General features: G+C 37.5%; 1 protein-coding gene across 1 annotated transcript in view; it reads right to left on the reverse strand.

The window, feature by feature from the left end:
• Window positions 1-19,496, reverse strand: part of PEAK1 (pseudopodium enriched atypical kinase 1) — a 301,809-nt gene that overhangs the window by 130,864 nt on the left and 151,449 nt on the right. Inside the window, exon 4 of the mRNA XM_025390349.1 lies at window positions 3,746-3,905. The gene's annotated coding sequence lies outside the window, so the exon portion shown is untranslated. The remainder of the gene's footprint in view (window positions 1-3,745; window positions 3,906-19,496) is intronic.

A 19,496-nucleotide genomic window follows, 5' to 3' on the forward strand; every position in this document is an offset into this window, starting at 1 on the left:
AATCCTGTGACTTTACTAATTCACAACTTATCATTAGTTCCAGTAGACTTTTTGGTAGATTCTCCGGGATTCTGTGCATAGAAAATGATTTCATTTGCAAATACTGAGAGCTTACTTCTTCCTCTTCAATCTGCATTCCTTTGATTTCTTTCCTTTTTTTTTTTTTTTTTTATTTCTTTTATTGCTTTACTGAACTTGATATGACTACCTTGTCTTGTTCCCAATTTTAGGAAGAAAGCATTCACTTTTTCACCATTAAGTGTTACATCAGCTATATGATAGTTCTCTTTGCCCTTTACCAGGCTGAGGAAATTCCTTCAATTCCTAGTTTGCTGAGATTTTTTATTATGAATTAATGCAGTATCTAACCACTGAATAATCATATGGGTTTTTAAAATTTTTTCTTTTTTTTTTTTTATGAGACAGTCTCACTCTGTCGCCCAGGCTGGAGTGCAGTGGGACAACCTCCACCTCCTGGGTTCTGGGTTCTTGGGCCTCAGCATGCCCCAGAGTAGCTGGGATTACAGGTGTGTGCCACCGCACCTGGCTAAGATTTTTATTTGTTTTTTTCAGTACAGACAGGATTTCACCACGTTGGCCAGGCTGGTCTCAAACTCCTAAACTGAAATGATCTGCCCGTCTTAGCCTCCCATTCTTTTAATGTCTTGATATGGTGAATTGCATTGATTCATTCTGAAGATTAAAACAACCTTGAATTTTTGGGGATAAAACTTACTTTCATAATGCATTATCATTTTTACATATTGTAGGTTTTGATTTGCCAATATTTTCTAGAAGATTTTTTGTCTATGCCTGTAGTTTTCTTTCTTGTAATCTATCTGACTTATTTTGATATCACAATACTACTGATTTAATAAAATGAGTTGGGAAGTGTTAAACCTTCTTTTATTTCCTGGCATAATTTGTGTAGAACTGATATTATTAAATATTTCCTTGGTAGTATTAATTTTTTTTTTTTTTTTTTTTGGTAGAGATGGGGTTCTTGCTATGCTGCCCAGGCTGGTCTCAAACTCTTGGCAAGTGATCCTCTCACCTTGGCTTCTCATAGTGCTGGGATTACACGTGTGAACCACCGCACCTGGCCAATCTATTATTTTCTCAAATGAGCTTTGGTAGTTAAGAGATGAGGTTATGGAGTCAGACAAGCTTAGCTGTACCTCTAAATAGTCATTTGATATTGGACAATTTACTTAACTTTGAGAATGATTTCCTCATATATAAAATGGGAATATTGATAACAAGACTTATTGTCAAACAGATTTGTAAGGTTTAAAGATAATCCATATTCCGCTGAATGAATGTTTGTGTCCTCCTCAAAATTCTTATGTTGAAACCTAATCCCCAATGTGTTGTCATTTTGAGATGGAGCCTTTGGCAGGTGATTATATCATAAGGCCAGAGACCTCATGCATGGGATTAGTAAGAATCCTTATAAAAGAGACTCCAGAGAGCTCACTTGCCCCTTCTGCCATGTGAGGACACAGTGAAAAGACACCATTTATGAACCATAAAGTAGATGCACTTACCAGATACTAAATAAGCTGGTACTTTGGGACTCCCCAGCCTTCAGAACCATGAGAAATACATTTCTGTTGTTTTCAAGCCACCCAGTTTAGGCCCAATGGACTAAGCATATTAAAAACTAATCCCAAAGTTTCATATACAGTAAGCACTTAGTACACATTACTACTACTGTATGTTATGTTATGTTATGTTATGTTATGTTATGTTATGTTATGTTATGTTATTTTTGAGATGGAATCTCACTCCGTCACCCAGGCTGGAGTGCAGTGGCATGATCTTGGCTCACTGCAACCTCTGCTTCCTGGGTTCAAGCGATTCTCCTGCCTCAGCCTCCCAAGTAGCTGGGATTACAGGCACGCGCCACCACATTTGGCTAATTTTTGTTTTGTTTGTTTGTTTGTTTTTTGTTTTTTAAAGACAGAGTCTCACTCTGTTGCCCAGACTGGAGTGCAGTGGCGCAATCTCAGCTCACTGCAAGCTCCGCCTCCTGGGTTCATGCTATTCTCCTGCCTCAGCCTCCCGAGTAGCTGGCACTACAGTTATCTGCCACCATGCCTGGCTAATTTTTTTGTATTTTTAGTAGAGATGGGGTTTCACTGTGTTAGCCAGGATGGCCTCGATCTCCTGACCTCGTGATCTGCCCTCCTTGGCCTCCCAAAGTGCTGGGATTACAGGCGTGAGCCACCGTGCCCCGTCCAAGATATTTTTAATCAAGGTTAATGTTAGTACAGGGAAGAATAATTGGAACATTCATTCTTTGGTATATACTTTCTCCTGCCTTATACTTATCAACAGGAAACAGGTTCTGCATTCCTTAGAATCATTAGAACTAGTACATGATGCTATTTGATTGACTTTTCACATCTCCTGCATTTCAAAGCAAGAAACTAGTTTCGGTCCATCATACCCATTCACTATCAAGACATAGTGACTCAAGCAAACAAATGATTATCTCTCAAAATCAAATTAACAGAAATCCAATGAGTAAGAGTTATAATTGTTCACTAGGATTTCATTTAAAAATTGGAAATATTTGAATCTTTACAAAACATGCATTGAAATAATTCTAGCCTAAGACTAAGAGGATCTAAGAATGATAAAGAATCTTAAGCCTTAATATAATTGCTTTCTACTCTACTTGAAATCAAATAGTATTTTCAATTTCACAAGAAGAAAAAATCTTATAATCCTTTAAAATTTCCCTCTCCTTTACTATTCTGGATTCTTGCGCATTTTATAACTCCCAATTCTTTCAAGATGATTTTCAAAAGGTAGAAAGAGAGGCAAAAGAGTAAATAAAGATTGTATTAAAATAAGATATCTAGAGACTAGATGTCAAGTAAGGAAAACAAAACATGAAATAAAGTTCAAAAAATAAGACCAAAAAACCCTTTGTATATTGAATAGGAACTACTACCTATGTTACTTGATTATTTCTATGAAACGAAAAAGTAATTGTTGAAGGATGAGAGGTAGGAGGCGGGACTTGACTCCAGAGGTGGGGCTCAGACACTGGACAAGATAGAGGACTAGCTAAAATGGTGATGTCAGGGGGAACAGCAGCCTTCAATCATGCCATGTGAATTTACTGTTGCCATGGCAACACCCAGACGTTACTGCCTCTTTCCATGGCAATGACCCAATGATTACTACCCTTTCCCTAGAAATTTCTGCATAAATCATCCCTTAATCTCCATGCAGTTAAAAGAAGGTATAAATATGACTGCAAAACTGTCCTGAGCTGCTACTGTCTGCCTACAAAGCACTCCTGCTCTGCAGGAGCAGTCAAAGAGCTGTGATACCATTGGAGCTGTAACACTGCCTGTTCAGTAAAGCTGTTTTCTTCTACCTCTGGCTTGCCCTTTAATTTGCCTTCACGAAGCCAAGTTCCCTCATGGGTTAAGCTCTGCTTTGGGGCTCACCTGCCCTGCATCAGATGGACTTCTAAATATACTAGTATTTTCCATATTCTTTCTCAAATAATCTTACATTTCTAAATTAAGTTTATAACTAGGGGAAAAAAAAACTCTTGTGAGCAAACATTAAGGACCAAAGTCTGATTACGCTAAGTAAGTTACAAAATTTTAAGCTTTATCTATAGTTTGGCATGTAAGTTAAACATTTAAACTTAAAAAGAAATTCTTTCCAGTCATCTAAAATTCTTGGTGGAAATGTAACATGTTAGGAGAATTCTGCTTACCGTTTAAATCTGAAACACTTCATTCATTCTGGTGACAAAGGTGGTTTTAGCAGTTGGCATAACATTCCTTCCAAATTTCAAGGTGCTTTGGGTCTTTCCAAGATGAATATCCTTTCTTCCTTGCCTCTCATTCCTTAGTTTCTGAAGATAGCAATGTTAACTGCAAGAGAAAAAAACAGAGCAAAACTGGAGAGTAATATAGTTTCAAATGTACTGGACATCTTTTCTTAGATATTCCTAATATCATCCTCACTCAACAGTTATAATTCATCTAATTCATTTAAGAAATATCTTCTTTATTTAGGTGGAGATACGCATAGAATCTCACACACTCAAGACCTCCCCATGGCATACCAAAGTATCAGAAACTTACAAGAACCCAAAGAGCACGGAGGCACTTGAGATTTTCTAAGTCTTCATTTGATTGTTTTGGTAGAGACTTATTCTACTAGAAGTTTATGAATATTAATTGAATGACAAGTCATTAAACTCAAACATTATAAAAATATGATTCTAAGGGCCACAATGTCCAACTTTGGCATAACCTTTCTAAAATATTGAAAGCAGGGATCTCCAAATGTAAATACTTCACTAGCCACTTTGCAGTTTTAGTTTAGGCTCAAGTACGATTTTTAATTTGGTTTTTAAAAATATCACCCAAAATTAAATACATGTCTACTTATTTCTGATTCTTGGGCATCCATTTTATGCATGTTCAAAACTGACCCAACCCCTAATTTGTTTCACTATAACACCAAACACAAGGAAAATAACTGAGTTACTGTATACCATATGCAAGAGGATGTATATAGATTATATGCAAACACTACATTTCATATAAAGAACCTGAGCATCTGTGAATTTTGGTATGCATGGGAGGTGGTCCTGCAGCCAATCTCCTGAGGACACACCAAGGATGACTGTAATTCCATTTATTATATTCTTTTGCTAGTGTGATCATATATTATACCTCTACATATATTACAAAACCTCATAATGATACCATTCAACTTTTGTTTTAAAAAGTCAGTTTTTTTTTTTTTAAAGAAAGTGACAGAGGAAAAAAAAAAAAAGAAAAGTCATTTGTATTTATCACTCTTGGTGGTATTCATTTCTTCCTGTAGAATTGAGTTTCCATCTGGTATCACTGCCTTTCAGCCTTAGAAACTCTTAGTAGTTCTTATACTGTATGTCTATTAACAATAAATATCTAAGTTTTTAAAATCTGAAATTGTCTTACTGTACCTTCATTTTTGAATGATATTTTCATTGGATATTGCATTTTGACTTAAAGTTTTTCTTTTCCTCTTCTTCCTTACAACTCTACTGATGTAATTCCATAATTTTTTGTCTTCGATTTTTCTGTCAGCTGTCAGTAATACTATTGCTATCCCGTATTTAATGCTTCTTTTGTTTTCTGGCTATTTTGAAGATTTTCTCTTTATCTTTGAACTTTATTTCTATTTTTTTTTTTTGAGATGGAGTTTTGTTCTTTTGCCCAGGCTCAGGTGGCACGATACTGGCTCACTGCAACATCCACCCTCTGGGTTGAAGCAATTCTCCTGCTTCAGCCTCCTGAGTAGCTGGGATTATAGGCGCCAGCCACCACGTCTGGCTAATTTTTGTGTTTTCAGTAGACATAGGGTTTCACCATGTTGGCCAGGCTGGTCTCAAACTCCTGATCTCAGGTGATCCACCTGCCTTGGCCTCCCAAAGTGCTAGAATTTCGGGTGTGAGCCACCACGCGTGGCCTAACTTTGGACGTTAGTAGTATGACTATCATATGTCTAGATTTGATTTTCTTTGTATTTATTCTACTTGGAGTTTATTGACCTTCATTCTGTGAGTTATGTTTTTGGCCAATATGGGAAATTTTTAGCACTTATTTCTTTAAAAAAATTGTTCTGTCCCATATTCTCTCTTCCTCTTGGGGATTCCAATATATACATAAGTTTGACTGCTTATTATTTCACAGGTCATTGAGGATATGTTCTTTTTTAAAATTTTTTTCTCTTTATTCTTATTTTTTATTTTCTAACCACGTAAGCAGCAATAAGTATTTATTATTTTGTTTGTTTGTTTAAGAGGCAGGGTCTCACTCTGTCATCCAGGCTGGAGTGCAGTGGCATGATCACAGCTCACTGCATCCTTGACCTTCTAGGCTCAAGCAATCCTTCTGCATCAGCGTCTTGAGTAGCTGAGACTACAGTCACACGCCACCACGCTCTGCTAATTTTTACATTTTTTGTAAAAACTGGGTCTCACTACATTGCCTACGCTAGTCCTGAACCCCTGGGCTCAAGCTATCCTCCTGCCTCAGCCTTTCAAAGCACTAGAATTACAGGTGTGAGCCACCACGCCTGCTGACATACTTTTATTTATGCATCTTTCTAGTCAACCACATATGAATTATAGACTTAGGAACTGCTGTGTGAAAGGCAGTGTTCTAAGTACTAGAGAGACAATAAAAACGCAAGATCTCTGCTCTCATAGAGTTTACCTTCTAGTACAGATAGATGGACAAATAATAAACTGATTTCAGAGATATTCAATGTTCTGAAAAAAATAAAATTGAGTGTTACAAAGAGAATGGGAAGGTGAAAATGCTGTTTTAGATAGTATATAAACTAAAACTCTCTGAGGAGATGATGCCAAGTTGAAATTGAATAAAATGAGCCAGACACACGTAAAGATTTAGGAGTAGAATTTTCCAGATATAAGGCACACATGTCATAAGACAGGTAGGAGTATATAATGCTCTTAGAAAAAATGTTTCTAAATTATCAAAACAATTAATTAACAATTTGTGAGAAGATATCTTAAATACCATACCATTACCATGCCCAAAATTTAACAATTGGCCTGATTTTAAACCTATTTACTAATTATTCCTGTGTAATAACAACAATGAAATAACCTTTTTAAGTTGTTAACTTATTTTACTAACAATGGAAATTGTGTTTGGGTTCTGACTTGCCATTTATTCAAAGCTTCTGCCAGTACCAATCTTTATTTTTATTTCATATTTGAAAACAAAAGTTCTTTTCTCCCTACATTAGAAAAGAAAGAAGTTGCCTTTCTGTTTTATTTCTTGACAGTGTTATGATGTTTTGGGAAAACATCATGAAGACATGCAAACAAGAAAAGTATTCCCCAAATATGCAGCCACATGCTGCTATGTCACCAACCATTTATGATGCAATAGCAGCACTCACCTAAATTAAACCTAAGCAGTTTCTTCCAGAACTTTCATGGTACTGGATTTTGGCTACTGGTAAAGAACAACATCAACTATACACCTTAAGGAGGAAGGAAAGAAAATACACTTACGGTATAAACTATGAAATGCATAATAATTCTTCTAAAGTAGGACTTGAATTACCATTACGGATATAGCACCAAACAAAACAGTAGGGCATATATTTCAATCCTGCTTCAGATAGATATTAGAAAACAAATTCTGAGCATTCTAACAGGGGACTGACCAGTACGCTAAAGGATATCAGGTAGAATAAAGAAAATACGCTTTGAAATGCATTTTGTATTCTAACTGGCTAATAGGGTTATGTGAAAGACATTATAGAAACATAGGTAATGCAGAAAAGAGGCTATAGTCTCAAGATTGTGAACTAAGAGGAAAAAAATCCAGGATCTTGTAGGTGGGGGCAGCATTAAGTTAAATACAAGGTGAAGGGACTTTCTGTTCATGAGTAACCAGCCAACTTCATCCAAAAATGACTAAATTCAGGATAAAGAACTATGTACTAATTTGGGAACATTAATGAGATAAGCATAATAAAACAAAAATAGGGAGGAAGGAATTTAGCCTTGCATGATTGAAAAATATAAAACGTGCAGGCTTGGTAGTAAGATAAATTAGACACTAGCTTCAATTCCCCAATTGGTTGAAGAAACTCAGACACTATAAATTATTTCAAACCTTTGACACTATATAATCTTTCTTTCTTTTTTTTTTTAATTTTTTTTTTTTATTATTATACTTTAAGTTCTAGGGTACATGTGCATAACGTGCAGGTTTGTTACATATGTATACTTGTGCCATGTTGCTGTGCTGCACCCATCAACTCGTCAGCACCCAACTACTCGTCATTTACATCAGGTATAACTCCCAATGCAATCCCTCCCCCCTCCCCCCTCCCCATAATAGGCCCCGGTGTGTGATGTCCCCCTTCCCGAGTCCAAGTGATCTCATTGTTCAGTTCCCACCTATGAGTGAGAACATGCGGTGTTTGGTTTTCTGTTCTTGTGATAGTTTGCTAAGAATGATGGTTTCCAGCTGCATCCATGTCCCTACAAAGGACACAAACTCATCCTTTTTTATGGCTGCATAGTATTCCATGGTGTATATGTGCCACATTTTCTTAATCCAGTCTGTCACTGATGGACATTTGGGTTGATTCCAAGTCTTTGCTATTGTGAATAGTGCCGCAATGAACATACGTGTGCATGTGTCTTTATAGCAGCATGATTTATAATCCTTTGGGTATATACCCAGTAATGGGATGGCTGGGTCATATGGTACATCTAGTTCTAGATCCTTGAGGAATCGCCATACTGTTTTCCATAATGGTTGAACTAGTTTACAATCCCACCAACAGTGTAAAAGTGTTCCTATTTCTCCACATCCTCTCCAGCACCTGTTGTTTCCTGACTTTTGAATGATTGCCATTCTAACTGGTGTGAGATGGTATCTCATTGTGGTTTTGATTTGCATTTCTCTGATGGCCAGTGATGATGAGCATTTTTTCATGTGTCTGTTGGCTGTATGAATGTCTTCTTTTGAGAAATGTCTGTTCATATCCTTTGCCCACTTTTTGATGGGGTTGTTTGTTTTTTTCTTGTAAATTTGTTTGAGTTCTTTGTAGGTTCTGGATATTAGCCCTTTGTCAGATGAGTAGATTGCAAAAATTTTCTCCCANGTAGAATTCAGCTGTGAATCCATCTGGTCCTGGACTTTTTTTGGTTGGTAGGCTATTAATTATTGCCTCAATTTCAGAGCCTGCTATTGGTCTATTCAGGGATTCAACTTCTTCCTGGTTTAGTCTTGGAAGAGTGTAAGTGTCCAGGAAATTATCCATTTCTTCTAGATTTTCTAGTTTATTTGCGTAGAGGTGTTTATAGTATTCTCTGATGGTAGTTTGTATTTCTGTGGGGTCGGTGGTGATATCCCCTTTATCATTTTTAATTGCATCTATTTGATTCTTCTCTCTTTTCTTCTTTATTAGTCTTGCTAGCGGTCTGTCAATTTTGTTGATCTTTTCAAAAAACCAACTCCTGGATTCATTGATTTTTTGGAGGGTTTTTTGTGTCTCTATCTCCTTCAGTTCTGCTCTGATCTTAATTATTTCTTGCCTTCTGCTAGCTTTGGAATGTGTTTGCTCTTGCTTCTCTAGTTCTTTTAATTGTGATGTTAGAGTGTCAATTTTCGATCTTTCCTGCTTTCTCTTGTGGGCATTTAGTGCTATAAATTTCCCTCTACACACTGCTTTAAATGTGTCCCAGAGATTCTGGTATGTTGTATCTTTGTTCTCATTGGTTTCAAAGAACATCTTTATTTCTGGCTTCATTTCGTTATGTACCCAGTAGTCATTCAGGAGCAGGTTGTTCAGTTTCCATGTAGTTGAGCGGTTTTGATTGAGTTTCTTAGTCCTGAGTTCTACTTTGATTGCACTGTGGTCTGAGAGACAGTTTGTTATAATTTCTGTTCTTGTACATTTGCTGAGGAGTGCTTTACTTCCAATTATGTGGTCAATTTTGGAATAAGTGCGATGTGGTGCTGAGAAGAATGTATATTCTGTTGATTTGGGGTGGAGAGTTCTGTAGATGTCTATTAGGTCTGCTTGCTGCAGAGATGAGTTCAATTCCTGGATATCCTTGTTAACTTTCTGTCTCGTTGATCTGTCTAATGTTGACAGTGGAGTGTTGAAGTCTCCCATTATTATTGTATGGGAGTCTAAGTCTCTTTGTAAGTCTCTAAGGACTTGCTTTATGAATCTGGGTGCTCCTGTATTGGGTGCATATATATTTAGGATAGTTAGTTCTTCCTGTTGAATTGATCCCTTTACCATTATGTAATGGCCTTCTTTGTCTCTTTTGATCTTTCTTGGTTTAAAGTCTATTTTATCAGAGACTAGTATTGCAACCCCTGCTTTCTTTTGTTCTCCATTTGCTTGGTAAATCTTCCTCCATCCCTTTGTTTTGAGCCTATGTATGTCTCTGCGTGTGAGATGGGTCTCCTGAATACAGCAGACTGATGGGTCTTGACTCTTTATGCAATTTGCCAGTCTGTGTCTTTTAATTGGAGCATTTAGTCCATTTACATTTAAGGTTAAGATTGTTATGTGTGAACTTGATCCTGCCATTATGATATTAACTGGTTATTTTGCTCGTTAGTTGATGCAGTTTCTTCCTAGCCTCGATGGTCTTTACATTTTGGCACGTTTTTGCAATGGCTGGTACCGGTTGTTCCTTTCCATGTTGAGTGCTTCCTTCAGGGTCTCTTGTAAGGCAGGCCTAGTGGTGACAAAATCTCTAAGCATTTGCTTATCTGTAAAGGATTTTATTTCTCCTTCACTTATGAAACTTAGTTTGGCTGGATATGAAATTCTAGGTTGAAAATTCTTTTCTTTAAGAATGTTGAATATTGGCCCCCACTCTCTTCTGGCTTGTAGAGTTTCTGCCGAGAGATCTGCTGTTAGTCTGATGGGCTTCCCTTTGTGGGTAACCCGACCTTTCTCTCTGGCTGCCCTTAAGATTTTTTCCTTCATTTCAACTTTGGTGAATCGGGCAATTATGTGTCTTGGAGTTGCTCTTCTCGAGGAGTATCTTTGTGGCGTTCTCTGTATTTCCTGGATTTGAATGTTGGCCTGCCCTACTAGGTTGGGGAAGTTCTCCTGGATGATATCCTGAAGAGTGTTTTCCAACTTGGTTCCATTTTCCCCCTCACTTTCAGGCACCCCAATCAGACGTAGATTTGGTCTTTTTACATAATCCCATACTTCTTGCAGGCTTTGTTCATTTCTTTTTCTTCTTTTTTCTTTTGGTTTCTCTTCTCGCTTCATTTCATTCATTTGATCCTCAATCGCTGATACTCTTTCTTCCAGTTGATCGAGTCGGTTACTGAAGCTTGTGCATTTGTCACGTATTTCTCGTGTCATGGTTTTCATCTCTTTCATTTCGTTTATGACCTTCTCTGCATTAATTACTCTAGCCATCAATTCTTCCACTTTTTTTTCAAGATTTTTAGTTTCTTTGCGCTGGGTACGTAATTCCTCCTTTAGCTCTGAGAAGTTTGATGGACTGAAGCCTTCTTCTCTCATCTCGTCAAAGTCATTCTCCGTCAAGCTTTGATCCGTTGCTGGCGATGAGCTGCGCTCCTTTCCCGGGGGAGATGCGCTCTTATTTTTTGAATTTCCAGCTTTTCTGCCCTGCTTTTTCCCCATCTTTGTGGTTTTATCTGCCTCTGGTCTTTGATGATGGTGACGTCCTGATGGGGTTTTGGTGTAGGTGTCCTTCCTGTTTGATAGTTTTCCTTCTAACAGTCAGGACCCTCAGCTGTAGGTCTGTTGGAGATTGCTTGAGGTCCACTCCAGACCCTGTTTGCCTGGGTGTCAGCAGCAGAGGCTGCAGAAGATAGAATATTGCTGAACAGCAAGTGTACCTGTCTGATTCTTGCTTTGGAGGCTTCCTTTCAGGGGTGTACTCCACCCTGTGAGGTGTGGGGTGTCAGACTGCTCCTAGTGGGGGATGTCTCCCAGTTAGGCTACTCAGGGGTCAGAGACCCACTTGAGCAGGCAGTCTGTCCCTTCTCAGATCTCAACCTCCGTGTTGGGAGATCCACTGCTCTCTTCAAAGCTGTCAGACAGAGTCGTTTGCATCTGCAGAGGTTTCTGCTGCTTTTGTTGTTATCTGTGCCCTGTCCCCAGAGGTGGAGTCTACAGAGACAGGCAGGTTTCCTTGAGCTGCTGTGAGCTCCACCCAGTTGGAGCTTCCCAGAGGCTTTGTTTACCTACTTAAGCCTCAGCAATGGCGGGCACCCCTCCCCCAGCCTCGCTGCTGCCTTGCAGACTGCTGTGCTAGCAATGAGGGAGGCTCCGTGGGCGTGGGACCCTCCCGGCCAGGTGTGGGATATTATCTCCAGGTGTGCCTGTTTGCTTAAAGCGCAGTATTGGGGTGGGAGTTACCCGATTTACCAGGTGTTGTGTGTCTCAGTTCCCCTGTAGGAAAAGGGATTCCCTTTCCCCTTGTGCTTCCCAGGTGAGGCCATGCCTCACCCTGCTTCAGCTCTCGCTGGTCGGGCTGCAGCAGCTGACCAGCACCGATTGTCTGGCACTCCCTAGTGAGATGAACCCAGTACCTCAGTTGAAAATGCAGAAATCACCGGTCTTCTGTGTTGCTCGCGCTGGGAGTTGGAGACTGGAGCTGTTCCTATTCGGCCATCTTGCTCCGCTAACTCGACACTATATAATCTTTCAAAGCCCCACAGGCTAAAATTTGTGTGATCTTATTTACTTTGCTATTTAACTTAATAGTAGGGAATAGTTTCAGGTAAAAAAAAAAAAAAAAACATCATATAGAATGGAAATACAATGGTCTACCAGGAATCTGACAGCATACTGAGGAGATTTTTAAATTATAAAGTAGGGGTTGTCAAGCCTTTACCCATAGTTCAAATCCAACCTGCCACCTGCTTATATATGGCTTGCTAGGTAAAAATAATTTTTACATTTTTAAAGAGTTGAAAAAAATCAAAAGGAGAATATTTTGAGACATAAAAACTAGATGAAATTCTAATTTCATGGTCTATAAATAAAATTTTATCAGAACACAGCCAGCTCATTTGTTTATATATTGTCTACGACTGATTTTTTACCATAAAGGCAAAATTAAGTAGTTGTTACAGGAACTAAATGCCTACAAAGTCCAAAATATACATTATTTGGCCCTTTACAGATAACATTTGCCAAATTTCTACCACAAACTACATTCCACATGGCTATTCTCTAAAATTTTAGAATTCCTATTTTTAAAGACTAGATCAAATGATTTATTTTGGTCCTTACACTCTGATAATGCTATTCCTTCATATTTCTAATCAATGTTAATAATTTTATATTTAAAATTAGTATCTCATAATAGAGACAATTTTCATATTCTCAAGAAATCAATTTTCCTGATTCATAAAATTTATTAAGTATGATATATCCTTTTCTTCTGATCAGTTTCTGATTTAGAGTTTGTAATGGGCTCTCTGATTTGAAAAATAAATAATAGTTCCCATAGCAGACACAGTTCATTTATAACAATACTGAGAAAAAGTACATCAATGCATAAGTGTTAAGAAACAATTTCCTGGGAGCTTCTGAATTCTGCAAAGGTGTTAGCATTAAAACCTATTCTAGAATGATTCAACTTCTGCTTCTGACCATGAGAGAGTAAACAGTGCCAGGACAATCCTCTCACCATAAACAATTAGAATACAGCATAAAATACTGGAAAGGACTATTTTCAGACACAGGCAGTGCAGTACTATGATGCCTAAGAAAACAGAAATAAGGGGAGTCCTACCATCAACTCAGGCTCTCAGCCAGAAAGAAATTTACCACTTCAGTACCAGGAGGAAGAACTTAAACAGAGCCTGGCAATCTTGTTTACTTGGAGAGATAGAAAAAAGTGCAAGGAGGCCAAGAAGGCTAGAATTTATGGGGCAGAATTCCAGAGAAGAGGGAGACAGCTAAAGTAATCTGAACAAGGGTTCTCCTGAGCATTTAGCTGATAAAAACGTTACATGAAGTAGGGCAAAAATTTTTTTTTGAGACCAGAGAAGAACATCTAAGGAAAAAATGTTACCAGAGAGTTGCAATGCAAAGATTCTCAGAGCTGACACAGGACCAAGAATTTAACAAGCTCCCTTCAGCAAGAAGGGAGAAACCCAAATATACAAAGCAATCAGCAGGGACCCCAGAAGGGCCAAACCACTGAGATAGGGGCCCTAGTATAAAGGCTACTCTAGATATGCCTGAAAGGAGTGTTTAAGCCTAGAACTGAACAAATTAATCTGTACTTAACAAAAATGCTTTCCGGGAATAAGTCCAACATTCTTTAAAGATACACAACGAGATTAAGGATTCAAGTATTTAAATTCATAAATATTTATCATTTAATAAAAAAGTTACTGGACATAGTAAGAATCAGGGAAATGTGGCCCATAACCAGAAAAATATCAGTCAATAGAAAGAAACCCAGAAATGATAGAAATGATAGAATTGGCAGGCAAAGACATTAAAAGGGCTGTAATGACTATGCCCTATATTCAAAGACATAAATGAAAAAAGGAATATAGTAGAGAGAGAAATAGAGGATTTTCAAAAAGAACCGAAAAATAACTTCTAGAGATAAAATATATATAGAGAAATGAATATTTCACTAGATAGAAAAGCAGTAGTTTATACACAGAAGAAAAAGAAGGTAGTGAATTTGAAAACACAGCAATATAATTTACCAAAAACGGTCAGAGAGAAAAAAAATGACTGTGAGACAATGGAAGAATACTGTTGTAAAGGTCTTAATTATATGAGAAATAGTATAATATTATGTAATGGTAGATTATAATAAGTTAAAGAGGCATATATAATTATAAAGGAATCAGTAAAATAAGTAGAACAAAGCCAATAAGGAAATGACTGAGCCAATAGTGGAGGTTAGATAGAATGCCAAAGCATACTTAATTCAAAGGAAGGGTTAATAGAAAACAAATAGAAAGATGGTAGATTTAAACTCAATCACATTAGCAACACATTAAATGTAAATCATATAAATATTTCAATTAAAAGACATAAAAAAGTAAGAACCAAACCTATGCCGTCTATAAGAGTCTCACACTAAAAACAAGAAAATAAGTTAAAAGTAAAAGGATAATTAGTCAGGCATGGTGGCGGGTGCCTGTAATCCCAGCTACTCGGGAGGCTGAGGCACGAGAATCATTTGACCTGGGATGCGGAGTTTGTAGTGAGCTGAGATCATGCCATTGCACTCCAGCCTCGGTCAACAAGAGCAAAACTCTGTCTCAAAAAAGAAAAAAATAAATAAGAAGTAAAAGGACAGAAGATATGCCATGCAAACTGAAATCTTAAGAAAGCTGGAAGAGCTGTAATTATACCAGACAATTATACTAAATTAAAAAAGATATATATTATCAGAGATACTGAGGGACATTTCATAATGATCAAGGGGTAAATTCTTTAGAAGACAGAACAATTCTAAATGTGTATGCACACAATGCTAGACCTACAAAATACACAAAGCAAAAACTGACAGAACTGAAGGGAGAAACAAACAATAACAGTTGGAGATATCAACATTCTCTCATTAACTGAAAGAATAAATATGATGACAAAAGTGCAGCAAGGATAAAGAAGACTTAAGCAGCACTCTCAACTGAATTGCAATCTATAAAATATTCCAATCGACAAAAGCAAAATATAAATTTTTACAATGCCCATGAAACATTTGCCAAGACAGACTATGCACCTATTGATAAATAAGTCTTACAAATTAAAAGAATTGAAACTATACACAGTGCCTTATCACAATGGAATTAGAATTCAATAAGTGAAAGATATCTAGAAAATTCCCAAATATTTAGAAATCAAGTAGGGGCCAGGCACGGTGCCTCACGCCTGTAACCCCAGCACTTCGGGAGTCCGAGATGGGCGGGTCACCTGAGGTCAGGAGTTCAAGACCAGCCTGGCCAACATGGAGAAACCCCATCTCTACTAAAAATAAAAAATTAGCCGGTGTGGTGGCGCATGCCTGTAATCCCAGCTACTTGGGAGGATGAGGTAGGAGAGTTGCTTGAACCCAGGAGGCGGAGGTTGCGGTGAGCCGAGATCATGCCACTGCACTCCAGCCTGGGCAACAAGAGCGAAACTCGGTCTCAAAAAAAAAAAAAAATAAAAAGAAATCAAGCACTATATTTCTAAAATAATCTATGGACAAAATAAGAAATTATGAGAGAAATTAGAAAATATTTTGAGCTAAATGAAAACTCAACATATAAAAGTTTGTAAAATGCCGTTAAAAAGGTGCTTTGAGGAAATTTATAGTTTTCTATTCCTTTATTAGGGAAGAAAAGGTCTAAACTCAGTTATCTAACCTCACACCACAGGAAGCTAGAAAAAAGGAGGAAATAAAGCCAAAGTAAATACAGAGTAACAAAATAACAAAGAAGGGAAATTAAAAAAAAAAAAAAAGATACCTGAAAAATAGAGAAAAATCAATGCAACCAAAAACTGTTCTTTGAGAGAAAATTAATGAAATTAGTAAACTTGTAGGTAGACTGAACAAGAGAAGAAATAGAAAATCACCAATATTAGGAATAAAAGGAGAGACTGTCACTAAAGAATCTACAGACATTAAAAAAAAAAAGACTACTATAAATGATTTTATGCCAATACGTTTGACAACTAAGATAAAATGGACAAATTCCTTAAAAGACACAGATTACCAACAATGACTTAAGAGGTAATCTGAAATCTACGAAACAAATACTACAACTGTTAAATAATTTTAGCAAGATTGCAGAATAGAAAGTCAATACACAATGGCCGGGCGCGGTGGCTCAAGCCTGTAATCCCAGCACTTTGGGAGGCCGAGACGGGCGGATCACGAGGTCAGGAGATCGAGACCATCCTGGCTAACACGGTGAAACCCCGTCTCTACTAAAAAATACAAAAACTAGCCGGGCGAAGTGGCGGGCGCCTGTGGTCCCAGCTACTCGGGAGGCTGAGGCAGGAGAATGGCGTGAACCCGGGAGGCGGAGCTTGCAGTGAGCTGAGATCCGGCCACCGCACTCCAGCCTGGGCGACAGAGCCAGACTCAGTCTCAAAAAAAAAAAAAAAAAAAAAAAAAAAAAAAAGAAAGTCAATACACAAATATCTATTTTATTTCTATAGCAACAAGCAGAAATTTAAAAAATTCAAGTACCATTTATAATAGCATTAAAAACATGAAATATTAAATTTATCAAAGAATTAGAATTTGTAAAACCGTCCCACAAAGAAAACTCCGGGCCAGGCGCGGTGGCTCACGCCTGTAATCCCAGCACTTTGGGAGTCCAACGGAGGCAGATCAGGAGGTCAGGAGTTAGAGACCAGCCTGACCAACTTGGTGAAACCCTGTCTCTACTAAAAATACAAAAATTAGCTGGGTGTGGTGGTGCACACCTGCAATCCCAGATATTCAGGAGGCTGAGGCAGGAGAATCACTTGAACCTGGGAGGCAGAGGTTGCAATGAGCTGGGATTGCGCCAGTGCACTCCAGCCTGGGCGATAGAACGAGACTCCATCTCAAAAAAAAGGAAAAAGAAAGAAAACTCTAGCTCCCAAAAGATTTGTTGGTGAATTCTATCAAACATGTAAATGAAAAATACCAATCCCACATAAATTCTTCCAGAGAGTAGAGAAGGAAACACTTCCAAACTGACGTTATAATAAACAGTATTGGATTGATTCTAAAACTAGAAAAAAAATTCAAAAAAGAACCCTAAACCACACATCAATATCCCTCATAAACACAGATACCAAAAAAAAAAAAAAAAAAAAATCCTTAAAAATAGCAAATGAAATTCAGCAATATATAAAAAAGAACACAAGGTTGATTTTACATCTCAAACAAATTAATGTAACCATTGTATTAGTCCATTCTTGCATTGCTATAAAGAACTACCTGAGACTGAGTAATATATGAAGAAAAGAGGTTTAATTGACTTGCAGTTCCACATGCTGTATAGGAAGCATGGCTGGGTAGGCCTCAGGAAACTTACAATCACGGCAGAAGATGAAGAGGAAGCAGGCACATCCTCACATGGCAGAGCAGAAGAGCAAGAGAGAAGGAGGAAGTGCTACACACTTTTAAATAATCAGATCTCGTGAGAACTCACTATCATGAGAACAGCAAGTGGAGAAGTCAGTCCCCGTGATCCACTCACCTCCTACCAGGCCACTCCTCCAACAGTGTTGGAGCATTACAATTTGACAAACTGGAGGATTACAATTTGACGTGAGATTTGGGTGGGGACACAGAGTCAAACCATATCAGCCATATTAACAGAATCAAAGAGAAAACCAACATTTTCATTTCAACAAATAAAGATAAAAAAGCATTTAACAAATTTCAATACTCATTCATAACAAAAACTTCGGGAAATGCAGAATAGAAAAGAACTTCATTAATTTTAAAAAGGGCATCTGTAAAATATACATAGCCAACATCATACTTAGTGAAAAATCAAATGATTTTCTCCTAACATTGGGAACCAGGCAAAGATGTTCACTTCTGTTCAACATTACAATGGAGGTCATAACTAGTGTAATGAGACAACAGAAAAATAATGAAAAGCATAAAGATGGGAAAGAAAGAGGTTAAAATGTCTTTATTTGCAGAAGACATGATTATATGCATAGAAAATCCTAAGGAAACCTACAAAAGAAATACTACAGCTCTTGAGTGATTTTAGCAAGATCACAAATTAGAAAGTCAACATACAAATATCTGTTCTATTTCTATATCTAACAACAAGTAAAAACGTTAAATACCATTGATAATAGCATTAAAAAACATGAAATACTTGAGTTTAACAAATTATGAATCTAACAAAGTATGAGAAATGCTTATAAAATGCTATCTTAAAAAAACACTGCTAAGACAAATCAAACAAAACTGAAATAAATGAATATATCAGGTTAACGGATTGGAAGACTCAACATTATTAATGTGGCAATTCTTCCCAAATTAGGTCTACAGATTCAATCTGACACCAATCAAAATCCTAGGTTTTAATCATAGAAACATACAAGCTGGTTCTAAAATATATACGGTATTTGTCTTTCTGTGCCTGGCTTATTTCTCTTAACAGAATGTCCTCCAGTTCCATCTATGTTATTACAAATGAGAGGATTTCATTCTTTTTTATGGTTGAATAATATGCCATTGGGCATATGTAGCACATTTTCTTTATCCATTAATCTACTGATGGACACTTAACGTTAAGTGAAATGTGCCAGCCACAGAAAGTCAAATATTGCATGTTCTCACTGTTACATGACAGTTTAAAAAACTGATCTCAAGGAAGTAGACAGGAGAATGATGGTTACCAGATGCTTGGAAGGGTAGTGGAGGGTGGAGGATGGATGGTTGGTTAATGAGTGTAAAAATATAATTAGAGGCTGGGCGTGGTGGTTCACGCCTGTAATCCCAGCACTTTGGGAGGCCAAGATGGGTGGATCACTTGAGGTCAGGAGTTCAAGACCAGCCTGGCCAACATGATGAAACCCGGTCTCCATTAAAAACAGAAAAATTAGCCAGGCATGGTGGCGCATGCCTGTAATCCCAGCTACTCGGGAGGCTGAGGCAGAGGTTGCAGTGAACCAATATCACGCCACTGCCTAGCCTGGGCAATAGAATGAAACTCCATCTCAAAAAAATTTTTTTTAAACTCCAAAATATAGTTAGATAGTAGAAGTAAGATCTAGTGTTTGGTAGCACAAAAGGGAGACTATAGTTAACAATAATTTAATGTATATTTCAACATAACTATAGGAGTAGATTCAGAATGCTACCCACACAAAAAAAATGATAAATGTTTTGAGTTGATGGAGATACCAATTACCCTGATTTGATCATTACACAATGTATGCTCGTATCAAAATATCACATGTACCCCAGAAATATG

Source organism: Theropithecus gelada, chromosome 7a, assembly GCF_003255815.1.
Source record: "Theropithecus gelada isolate Dixy chromosome 7a, Tgel_1.0, whole genome shotgun sequence".
Lineage (NCBI taxonomy): Eukaryota > Metazoa > Chordata > Mammalia > Primates > Cercopithecidae > Theropithecus > Theropithecus gelada.